The sequence below is a fragment of the Pseudorca crassidens genome, chromosome 4, assembly GCF_039906515.1.
Source record: "Pseudorca crassidens isolate mPseCra1 chromosome 4, mPseCra1.hap1, whole genome shotgun sequence".
Taxonomy (NCBI): domain Eukaryota; kingdom Metazoa; phylum Chordata; class Mammalia; order Artiodactyla; family Delphinidae; genus Pseudorca; species Pseudorca crassidens.
The window spans coordinates 27,659,391-27,670,305 of NC_090299.1; positions in this window are offsets into that span (position 1 = coordinate 27,659,391).

The window sequence follows — 10,915 nt, forward strand, 5'->3', positions numbered from 1 at the left end:
GGCAAGGATCTGATTCAGATTCCACGGAGAAATCAAAAGCTTTACAGACAAGCAAAAGCTAAGGGAATTCAGCACCACGAAACCAGCTCTACAACAAATGCTAAAGGAACTTCTCTAAGTGGGAAACAAAAGAGAAAAAAAGGACCTACAAAAACAAACCCAAAACAATTAAGAAAATGGTCATAGGAACATACATATCGATAATTACCTTAAACGTGAATAGATTAAGTGCTCCAACAAAAAGACACAGGCTCGCTGAATGGATACAAAAACAAGACCATATATATGCTGTCTACAACAGACCCACTTCAAATCTAGGGACACATACAGACTGAAAGAGAGGGGATGGAAAAAGATATTCCAAGCAAATGGAAATCAAAAGAAATCTGGAGTAGCAATACTCATATCAGATAAAATAGACTTTAAAATAAAGAATGTTACAAGAGACAAGGAAGGACACTACATAATGATCAAGGGATCAATCCAAGAAGAAGATATAACAATTATAAATATATATGCTCCCAACATAGGAGCAACTCAATACATAAGGCAACTGCTAACAGCTATAAAAGAGGAAATTGACAGTAACACAATAATAGTGGGGTACTTTAACACCTCAGTTACACCAATGGACAGATCATCCAAACAGAAAATTAATAAGGAAACAGAAGCTTTGCATGACACAAAAGACCAGATAGATTGAATTGATATTTATAGGACATTCCATCCAAAAACAGCAGATTATACTTTCTTCTCAAGTGCGCACAGAACATTCTCCAGGATAGATCACATCTTGGGTCACAAATCAAGCCTCGGTAAATTTAAGAAAATTGAATAAATAAATAAATATTCATTTGTCATATGACATGACCCTCATGCTCACTGGTGTCCACCTGAAGGAACAAGGACTGCTTCTAATAGTGGTAGAAAATTGGCTCTGTTGAGTTTCTTTTGTTTTGTGTTGTTTCATTTTGTTTTGTTTGCTTTTGGTCACACCACGTTGCACGTGGGATCTTAGTTCCCCAACCAGGGATCAAACCCGTGCCCCCTTCAGTGGAAAGTGCTGAGTCCTAACCACTGGCCAGCCAAGGAATTCCCTGTTGAGCTTAAAGAACAAGTTTTTCCACTGAGGCATATTCGTGGGGGATATTTTTCCCTAGGATAAATTTGATTATTAGTGGTGTTTCTCCTTTATTATGTTGATATACATTCTTCTGTACCTAATTTATTGAAAGTTTTATAGTGAAAGGATGTTGAATTTTGGTAAATTCTTTTCCTGCATGTATTGAGATGACCAACATATCTTTCTTGTTGCTTCCTATGCAGCAGGCACAGATCTAGGCACTGAAGAGATCTGGTTTGAAATCCCAGCTCTGCCATTTACTAGCTGTGCAGCCTTGGACAAGTTTCTTAATTTCTCTGAGCCTCAGTTTCCTCAAAGGTAAAATGTATCTATCTCATAGGATTGTTATGAGTGAATAAATGCATGTGCTTGTAACAGTGCCTGGCACAGTAAGCAGCTGTGAGTATTCTTTTATTGTTAATTAATACAGAAATGTATAATGTAAAAGGTGAAAATCCATACCCATCCCATACTGCATACATAACCAGTGTTAATAGTTTGGTTTATATGTGTCCTATTTTTATACGCATATACAAATTTCACATCTGAATGTATGTGCATAACTGTCTTACATGAGTGGGCTTATTCTGGTCTTGAACTTGTTTTTTCACTTAAATATATTTATTTTATAATCAGAAATAAATATGTATATATATGTATGTATATATATAGAATTAAATTTACTATACATAAATTAAGCCCCTCCCATACATACTCATAATCAAATTTACACAGGGTACTGACTTCCAGGCTGCCTTGAACCAAGCTGTATAGTTTCTGGTTAGAGAGGATAAATGTGTAATAGAGAATATGGTCCTTTGGTAAGCTGGTAAATCTATTTATTCATTGACAATGATTGACGTCAGCTTTTCTTCTTTAAAAATAATCTAAGAAATCTTGATATATGATATATTAAAACTGAGACTAATGCTAGATCCAACCAAATCAAAATATGTCCATAGAAGCAGAAAACAGTCCTGAGGGCTGATCTTAGGATCAGTGGGGAATGCACGTGAATAGCATAATGTGATCAGAAACTTGCAGACAACTTATTCTTAGAAAAGCAGTGTTTTTAATCAGATTACTAAAACACTGAACACACAACTGGGAAGAAAGAGCATGTCTGAGTATCCATGCTGGCATTGATAGTGAGCAACAGTTCAGCCGGTGCTCAGAAACAGGACAGGCATACTCAGAGCTAAGAAAAATGTATAGTGTCTTAGAAATTTCTAATTAGGTGTTCCTTTCTTCCAGTTTCTCTTATTTCATTTTCAAGATGGAAAGTTAGATTCTTTAAAGTGGTAGGAGAGAGACATGCCCAGATTACTTTAGAATATGACACATATGTCAACTCATCAGGCATTCCAGTCAAGCCTGTGATGAAAGCAGTCCTGTTGGAGAACCACCCAGGAGCTCAGCTTGCTCTGCAGCGACCTATCACCCAAGAGAGAGGATGATGCTGCGTCCAGTGGTACACCGACTGGAGGGACTGGATTCCATCAGGTCAGCACACACGTGTGCCTTTGGCTCTGGTCTAGTCAGTCATGGTCACAGTAGCGAAGTAGATCCTTGACATGCATGGCACAAACCATATTAACTTTGCAGGAGGGGCAAAAAAGGCTTTTAGAAATATTTAGCAGGCCCTTACTTAGGACTGCATGGCCCAACCTCCTCTGTACTCTACAAGCTACCTGCCATCAACACTTCCAGGAATTTATCCTAAGCATACACAAAAACTTATAATAATCAAAAAATAGAAAACTAAATGTCAAGTAATGATGGATTGATTAATAAATTATGGCAGATGACATAATGGCACACCAGATAGCTATTAAAAATAAGGATGCTATTTGTAAGAGATTTGATGAATGCTTACCATATGCCATGTATGTGCTAGATGGTAGATAATATTACTATCTCTGTTTTTCAGATTAAAAAACCTGACCTGAAAGTAATATTTATTGACAGAAAAATCTTTACAGTATACTACTCAGTAAACATAGGAAGTTATGAAACAGTGTAATAATATGTATAGAATTCTGATGACTTCCTTTTCTTCTTTCCATATATATTTTCTAATATTTTTCCTCAGAATTTGTGTTATTTATGTATTTGAATTATAATAACAGGGGAAGAACTTTTTAATAAAAAATTTAAAGTTATTTTCAGTACTTGAGATAATTTAAAAATAAATATATTTTCATTCCTATATTCAGCCTTCCTTCCTTTACCCTTTATCAAACATTTTTGCTTTTCTTTTTTTTTTTAAATCTAGAGAAAGGGCAAATAAAGTTGGTTTCCTTAGTAATAGCAACTAAAGCTTCCAAACATTCTTTCTTTTTGTTTTTCCCCATTACTTTCTTTTAAAACTGTTTGGATTTCCTGGGTAATAGATATGCATACTAATTATCAGTCTGATTTTATTCTAGGCGTTTGAAAATGATGACTGTGAAAATGGCCTGATTCAAAGTTTAAACCAACAATTTTAACAGCTTAAATAAACAATTTTAAGTGGGTCACCATTTCCTCCTAGAATTTTCAGACACTTTCCAATACTACAATTTAAGTTCAAGGGCCAATGTCTTAGTGCACAGATGGCAAGAAGGGTTCTCATATTAAATGTAAGGACTGTATTCAGAGGATTCTTCAACTTTCTATTCATATTTTTAAAATTAAATACAAGTAATGCATGTTTATTAGAATATGGAAACAGGACAGAAAGACATAAAAATTAAAAAGTCTTTGTCATTACTTCAGTTCTTCTTCACCAAAGGTATCACTATTATCAAATTTCCTGTGTATTACTCTAAAATGTGTTTAATGCATATAATAGTACATATATGATACATGCTTTTCTAAAGGAGATATATTCTCTTTAATATGTTTACCCAGATGGGATCATATAATATTATTGGTTTGTAAACATCTTTTCTCCACTTCAATCTTACCTGCTACAGAGCATTCAATTGTATAAATTGTACCATAATGAAAACAACCAGTCTCTTTTTGATGACTTAGGATTTTTCTTTTAGAAACAATCCTGGAATGAGCAAACCAGTGACCTAAAAAGAACATCTAAATGTCTGATTCTGTTTGGATCAAGCACAAAATCAGCTGAAACTAATCTATGCTGAGTCCTCCCTTGGTGAAGGGAGTCGGAGTGACTGGAAGCAGGGGTTTTTCTAGGGTGCTTATCTGTTTCTCGATTTGGGTGCTCTGCTTACCCAAGTGTAGTCCTTTTGTAAAATTTCATTGATCTTTACTAAGCTTTAACATACAGTTTTCAGTATACATGTTACACTTCAATAAGAAGTTGAAAAGAGAGTTGTTACTGTAATTGCTATTTATAAGACTTAAACACTGGTGCTTTTTGCAGCACAGCAATTACTTAGGTTACTTTTAAGTTTTAGCTCTGTGCTTTTGCATATTTAAATGACTAAATATATAATAATTACAAATAAATGATTGACATGTGACCTTATACCCTCTTTTCCAAAATACTGCTCTAGCATCACAGCCTCAGTAGCATAGCTATGTGGGAGAAACCCAAGTCCCTGTATTTGGCCTCTTGCTATTATCTAATCATGGTTCCTATTTGTCCAACAAATTGTAGTATATTTCCACTTAGAATTCTATCCAAATTAGCACATACTAAAAAGCTAACAATCACACCTCCACCTCACTGGTCTGCCTCTTGAAAAATCAACTCTCATCTTAACCTTTTTTTTTTTTTTTTTTTAAATCAACTGCTGTGTTCCGCCATCCAGCCTAAAATCTCAGGCTTTGGCTCTTCAACTTCCATCAACATTTATATCTGATCATTCACCAATGATTGTCAGCTCTTCCTCAATAATACCCTTTCCATTTTCACTGAACTCCACTTCTTCATGACGGAGATATGCTAGTGGCTTTCTAATTTAGTTTCACTGATATCTGTTTTTTCCTTCATCACTTCAAAGAGTTACATATTGATGTTGGTTTTATTAGACTGATATTTCATGATATCTTTCCCGTGTTTAGAATCTTCAGTTGCCTACAGGTCATACCCCTGAGTCTGCCATTCAAAAAATTTCTATAGACTGATCCTTATCAACTTATCCCATTCTTTATCTTTTCCTACTTTCTTTTTATCAATGTTTTCAGCTGCTTAGATTCTTTGCTGTGTCCCAAACATGCCAGACAAGTTCCAAATTTATTATTTTTACATATGCTGTTCTCTCAAATTTACTACTATAATAGAATTAGTTAGGTAAATATTCAACTAACAACCTTTGCCCTCTCTAAGAAATACTTCCAAACCTGTAATCAATCCTAGTGTGACTATTCAGAAAATCTACTCCTCTGGCCACAACTGATTGATCTAAGAATGCACCTGACCCGGGCTTGGTCTGTCAGAGTCTGTCTTCTGGGAATTGGAAATTTGGAATTGAGAGTTACAAGCCTGGAGAGCACTGCTACTGAGTCAAGTGAACAGTTGAAGTAGGCTCTCTAAAAACTCCTATTGTCAAGAGGTCCAGAGCTGCCCGGGGTCCTCCACTTCTTGAGGCTTTATTATTCATCTATCTCTTCCACAGAGTTCATGTGCCTCCCTTGTATTCTGACAATACTTTTTTTCCTTTGCTTAATCTAATGGAATTATTTTCTGTTTCTTGCAACCAAAAAAACCTGTAAATAATACAATTTCTTTCTCACTCATTCTTGCACACTTATTCTGTAAATATGTTGCTGGGCCCCGTATTGACCTAGTCTTACTCTGATTGACAGGTGAAGAAAATCAACAATCACTGAGTATTTATTTCATGAGCCAGGCAAGTTCCAGCACAGCACAAAAGCTCTGGAGTTATTCTTGTGTCCTATGCGTGGCCCAGAAGTACCATGAAAACTATTGAGCCAAGTATACAAGAATACCTTTGCAGCTGGAGTGAATTCAAGATTTGTAACTTCATAAATGGAACAGTGGCCTTCTCAGATATATTTCTGGAGATAAATGGTCCCCTCAAACTTCATATTGCATAGCCTTGAGAATTTTGACTCAACACTAAGTGAAAGGGAGAGAACCCTAAATTGACTGAGATTAAGAACATTTGTGGGTGTATCAATTTACATTCCCACCAACAGTGCAGGAGTGTTCCCTTTTCACTACGCTCTTTCCAGCATTTATTGTTTCTAGATTTTTTGATAATAGCCATTCTGACTGGTGTGAGATGATACTTCATTGTAGTCTTGATTTGCATTTCTCTAATAATTAGTGATGTTGAGCATCTTTTCATGTGCCTCTTGACCATCCGTATGTCTTCCTCGGTGAAATGTCTATTTAGATTTTCTACCCATTTTTTAATTGGATTGGTTGTTTTTCTGATATTGAACTCCATGAGCTGTTTATATATTTTGGAGATTAATACTTTGTTGTTTCATTTGCAAATAAGTCAGAAAGAGAAAAACAAATACCATATTGTAACACACATACATGGAATCCAAAAAAAAAAAAGGAACTGATGAACCTAGTTGCAGGGCAGGAATAAAGATGTAGACATAGAGAATGGACTTGAGGACACAGGGTGGGAGGGGGAAGCTGGGGCGAAGTGAGAGTAGCATCGACCATATACACTACCGAATGTAAAACAGTTAGCTAGTGGGAAGCAGCAGCATGGCACAGGGAGATCAGCTCTGTGCTTTGCGATGACCTAGAGGGGTGGGACAGGGAGGGTGGGAGGGAGGCTCAAGAAGGAGGGGATATGGGGACATATGTATGCATATGGTTGATTCACTTTGGTGTACAACAGAAACTAACACAGTATTTTGAAGCAATTGTACTCCAATAAAGATCTATTAAAAAAAAAAAAAGAATAGGGCTTCCCTGGTGGCGCAGTGGTTAAGAGTCCACCTGATGATGCAGGGGACACAGGTTCGTGTCCCGGTCCGGGAGGATCCCACGTGCCGCGGAGTGGCTAGGCCCGTGAGCCATGGCCGCTGAGCCTGCATGTCCGGAGCCTGTGCTCCGCAGTTGGAGAGGCCACAACAGTGAGAGGCCCGCGTACCGCAAAAAAAAAAAAAAAAGAATATTTGTGGGATGTGGGGCTTGAAATAAAGTTATATTTCTTGCACACCTTCGTTTGTGGGCTGATTTCTATTGCAACAGAAATAATGGTTTTGTAATATTTTAGGTAAAGATGTACATTATTATTTTCCATACTCATTGGTTCAGAATGTAATTTATCAATTGAATAATGAATTCACTAGTTAACCCACGAGATATGAAGATTAATTTTTAAATAGCCACCCTATTTTTGTATACTTCACTTTATATTAAAATAAGGATTTGGCAGGGGTTTGTTTGAAAGGTTACTTTATAAGTAATTCCATGAAATAAATGTTCTTTAAGTACAGGAAAATAAACTCCTTAAATCGCAACAATTTTTATTTACTCATGCCACTAAAGACTCTTGGAAATACAAATTCAGATCTATTCTAGTTAAAAGATAACAGAGCAAGAGGCTTATCAAATGGACTCAAGGCACAAAAAAGCCTTTTTTTTTTTCCTGGCATCAGCTAAGCCTATTGTAGGGATATAAGGATGCTGATATTGTCAGTTGATTCTTTCAAATAACTGTTCATTGGTATAAGCTATTATTCTAAATACTACCGTGGATTCCAGTTGCATGGTGGTAAAGTTCTATCAATTCACAATACAGTATATAATATTACCCCTTTACCCCTATCCCTGATCATACAGGATAATACTAATACTAATCTTTCTTTTTGTAAAAATTTTATTTATTTATTTATTTTTGGTTGCATTGGGTCTTCGTTGCTACCCACAGGCTTTCTCTAGTTGCAGTGCACGGGTTTCTCAATGCGGTGGTTTCTCTTGTTGCAGAGCACGGGCTCTAGGAGCGTGAGCTTTGTTAGTTGCGGCACACAGCTCAGTAGTTGTGGCTCCCCGGCTTAGTTGCTCCGCAGCATGTGGGATCTTCCTGGACTACGGCTCGAACCCATGTCCCCTGCATTGACAGGCGGGTTCTTAACCACTGCGCCACCAGGGAAGCCCTAATCTTTTTTATTTTGTCAATCTAATCGACCCATAAAAGGCAGGGAGCCTCATTTTATTTTCCTTTTCATTTTCTTGATTACTAGTGAGTTCATGGGTCTGTTCATTATGTTTATTGGCCATTTATACTTCCTTATCCTCATCCATTTTTCTATTAAGTTTAATCTTTCCTCATTGGTTTGTAGGATTAAAAACACAACACTTTTCTTAAGACCAAGCCTTGTTTACTCAAGACAAAACAAATCTAAAACCTTCCAGAAACATAAATTATATTCCATACCCTTGGAATATAGTTATGATTATAGCTCTAAGTATTTGCTACAGAAAGAATAATAATGAAAAACTAATATTGTCCTATAGTAGTTCAAAATCTCAGGGCGATGGACTACCTTTAGAGATCCCTATTTTAATTCCTGTCCCTGAAGTCTCTACTTAGATGATGATTTGGTCTATATTACAAATCATGCCTCTAGGTTTGGATCACCCCAGACCTGGACTACTTGTGATGATTTATAAGAATGTTAGTTTTTTGTTGTTTCCTTCAGTAGTGGAAGAATATTCTCAAATACAAAATACAAAAAGCTGAACATCCTTGTGCACTGGGCTGCCACGTATGGTGGGCAGATTGTGCACTGCACAAGAACATCAAATCCAAGAACATAGGTTCACATTGTAACCTACGCAAATGCTGCCATCAGTGCATGACTTGTGCCTCAATATGAAAAAGGCAGCCTTGTTTGTGTGGTATCATTAAGAAGGTCAACAGACAAGTGGGGACTAAGTACAAGAGATAGTGTCGACTCTTTCCTAGTGTGACTCCTTTCTAGTCTTTCATTCCAATTGCTTTCCTGTATTATAAACTTCCTAAGGCATTTTCAAAAACGTGTGATTTAAAACCAACAGGGACCTACTGTATAGCACAGGGAACTATATTCAATATCTTGTAATAACCTATAATGGAAAAGAATGTGAAAAAGCATATATATGTATGTACATATAAATCACTTTGCTGTACACCTGAAACTAACACAACATTGTAAATTATACTTCAATTTAAAAAAATGGTTAAAAAAAAAGATGGAAATTTTGGGAAAAAAATTTTAGATGAATAGTATAACTTGGTCACAGCAGCTCTCTTAAATCCAGAGAGAGGTAAGGAAGCAAGATAGCACAGAAATATGTCTTTAAAAAGACCAAGGATGTGGTTATTAGCATGTGGAATTCTCTGGAATCAAGGAAGTCTACTGAGTTCTTGAGAAATTACTACCGCCTAAAAACTCATGAACCTAGACTAAAAAAAAGTGTGATTTATTTTTTAAAGAATGATATTCCTTTTAATTAAGGTTGTACTGGCTGCAGAGAATGGACTCACTCATGCTAACTCAAGAAAGATCTCTGCTTATGTCTCTATCTTCTGGATATCAAAAATCTAAAAATGAGGTAAAGACAGGATTCACAGGCTTCAGCCTGGGAAATCATGTTCTATTAACAGCAGATTAAATGATATGGCGCTGGGAATTCCCTGTCGGTCCAGTGGTTAAGACTCGGTGCTTTCACTGCCACGGGCCTCGGTTCCCTGGTAGGGGAACTAACATCCCACAAATCATGTGGTGTAGACAAAAAAAAAAAAAAAAAGATATCACTCTGTAAAAATATAAAATATCTGTAAAATAAATGTTCCGTAAACCAAGTTGAAAGGCAAGAGATTGAATGGGAGAAAATATTTACAAGAACGTAGTTAACTGTTTCTGGCAGTGAAAATTTGTACAGCGTTTTTGGACTATTTCAGTCATGCAATGTAAAATATATTTCTGCCCTGGCAATTCCTATTCCAGAAATCTATACTGCAGACACACACACACGTCAACAAATGTGGAGGACACACAGCATTGCTTTTAGTAGTAAAATAAAGCAGATAACTACAAGAAATTGCAGTACATCTCTACTACGAGAGGCAAAGCATTGATTGAAAAGAAGGAAATAAGAAAGGAAGTGGGAAGAGGTCGGGAGAAAAGGAGGTGTTCTAATCATTTAAATATGTGGTCTTTACAGTAGGAGAAACAGTTTAAATCCTAGACTGGCTAGCTATTTTGACCTTGGGCAAGTGCTTCAGTTTCAGTTTTGAAGTGGTGATAATAGTGGCACCTACTTCACTGAAGTAACACAGTAAACAGGTTAATAAAAGACAATGACCATGGAGGTTTTCTTTGTGACAGTGGTACTGAGCTACTACTGCAAGGTGCTTAAATAAAATTAGCATCACAGTTAAGGAAGGAAACCCCACTGACATGCACAAAGACAGGTATGTAGTAGGCACTTAAAAAAAAAAAAAGGAACATGAGTACTGAGAATCAGCAACTTGAAAGAGAAAATATCCTTTATGCAACTAAATCAGCATCTGATCTCGGGGAACATCCTGAAGCACACATTCAATTAAACAAATACTTACTAAGCAATTACTAGGTACTAAGTGTTGGATAATGAAGGGAATACACTTACCCAAAGGATCGAAGGTTAGAGACCTTGAAAGGTCATGCAGAATTATGACTTTGCTTTCAGGAACCCATCCCATATCTGGAGTAACTTGTCCTGTCACTTATATTGTATCCCAACTTTATGTTGACTTGCCTGTCTTCCCCAAGGCTGTAAATTCCTCAAGGGCAGGGGACCTTCCTTACCTCTTCTTTGTATCTCTAATGTCTATAGTGTCAGTGTCTGATATATAGCAGGGGCTAAATAAGTAT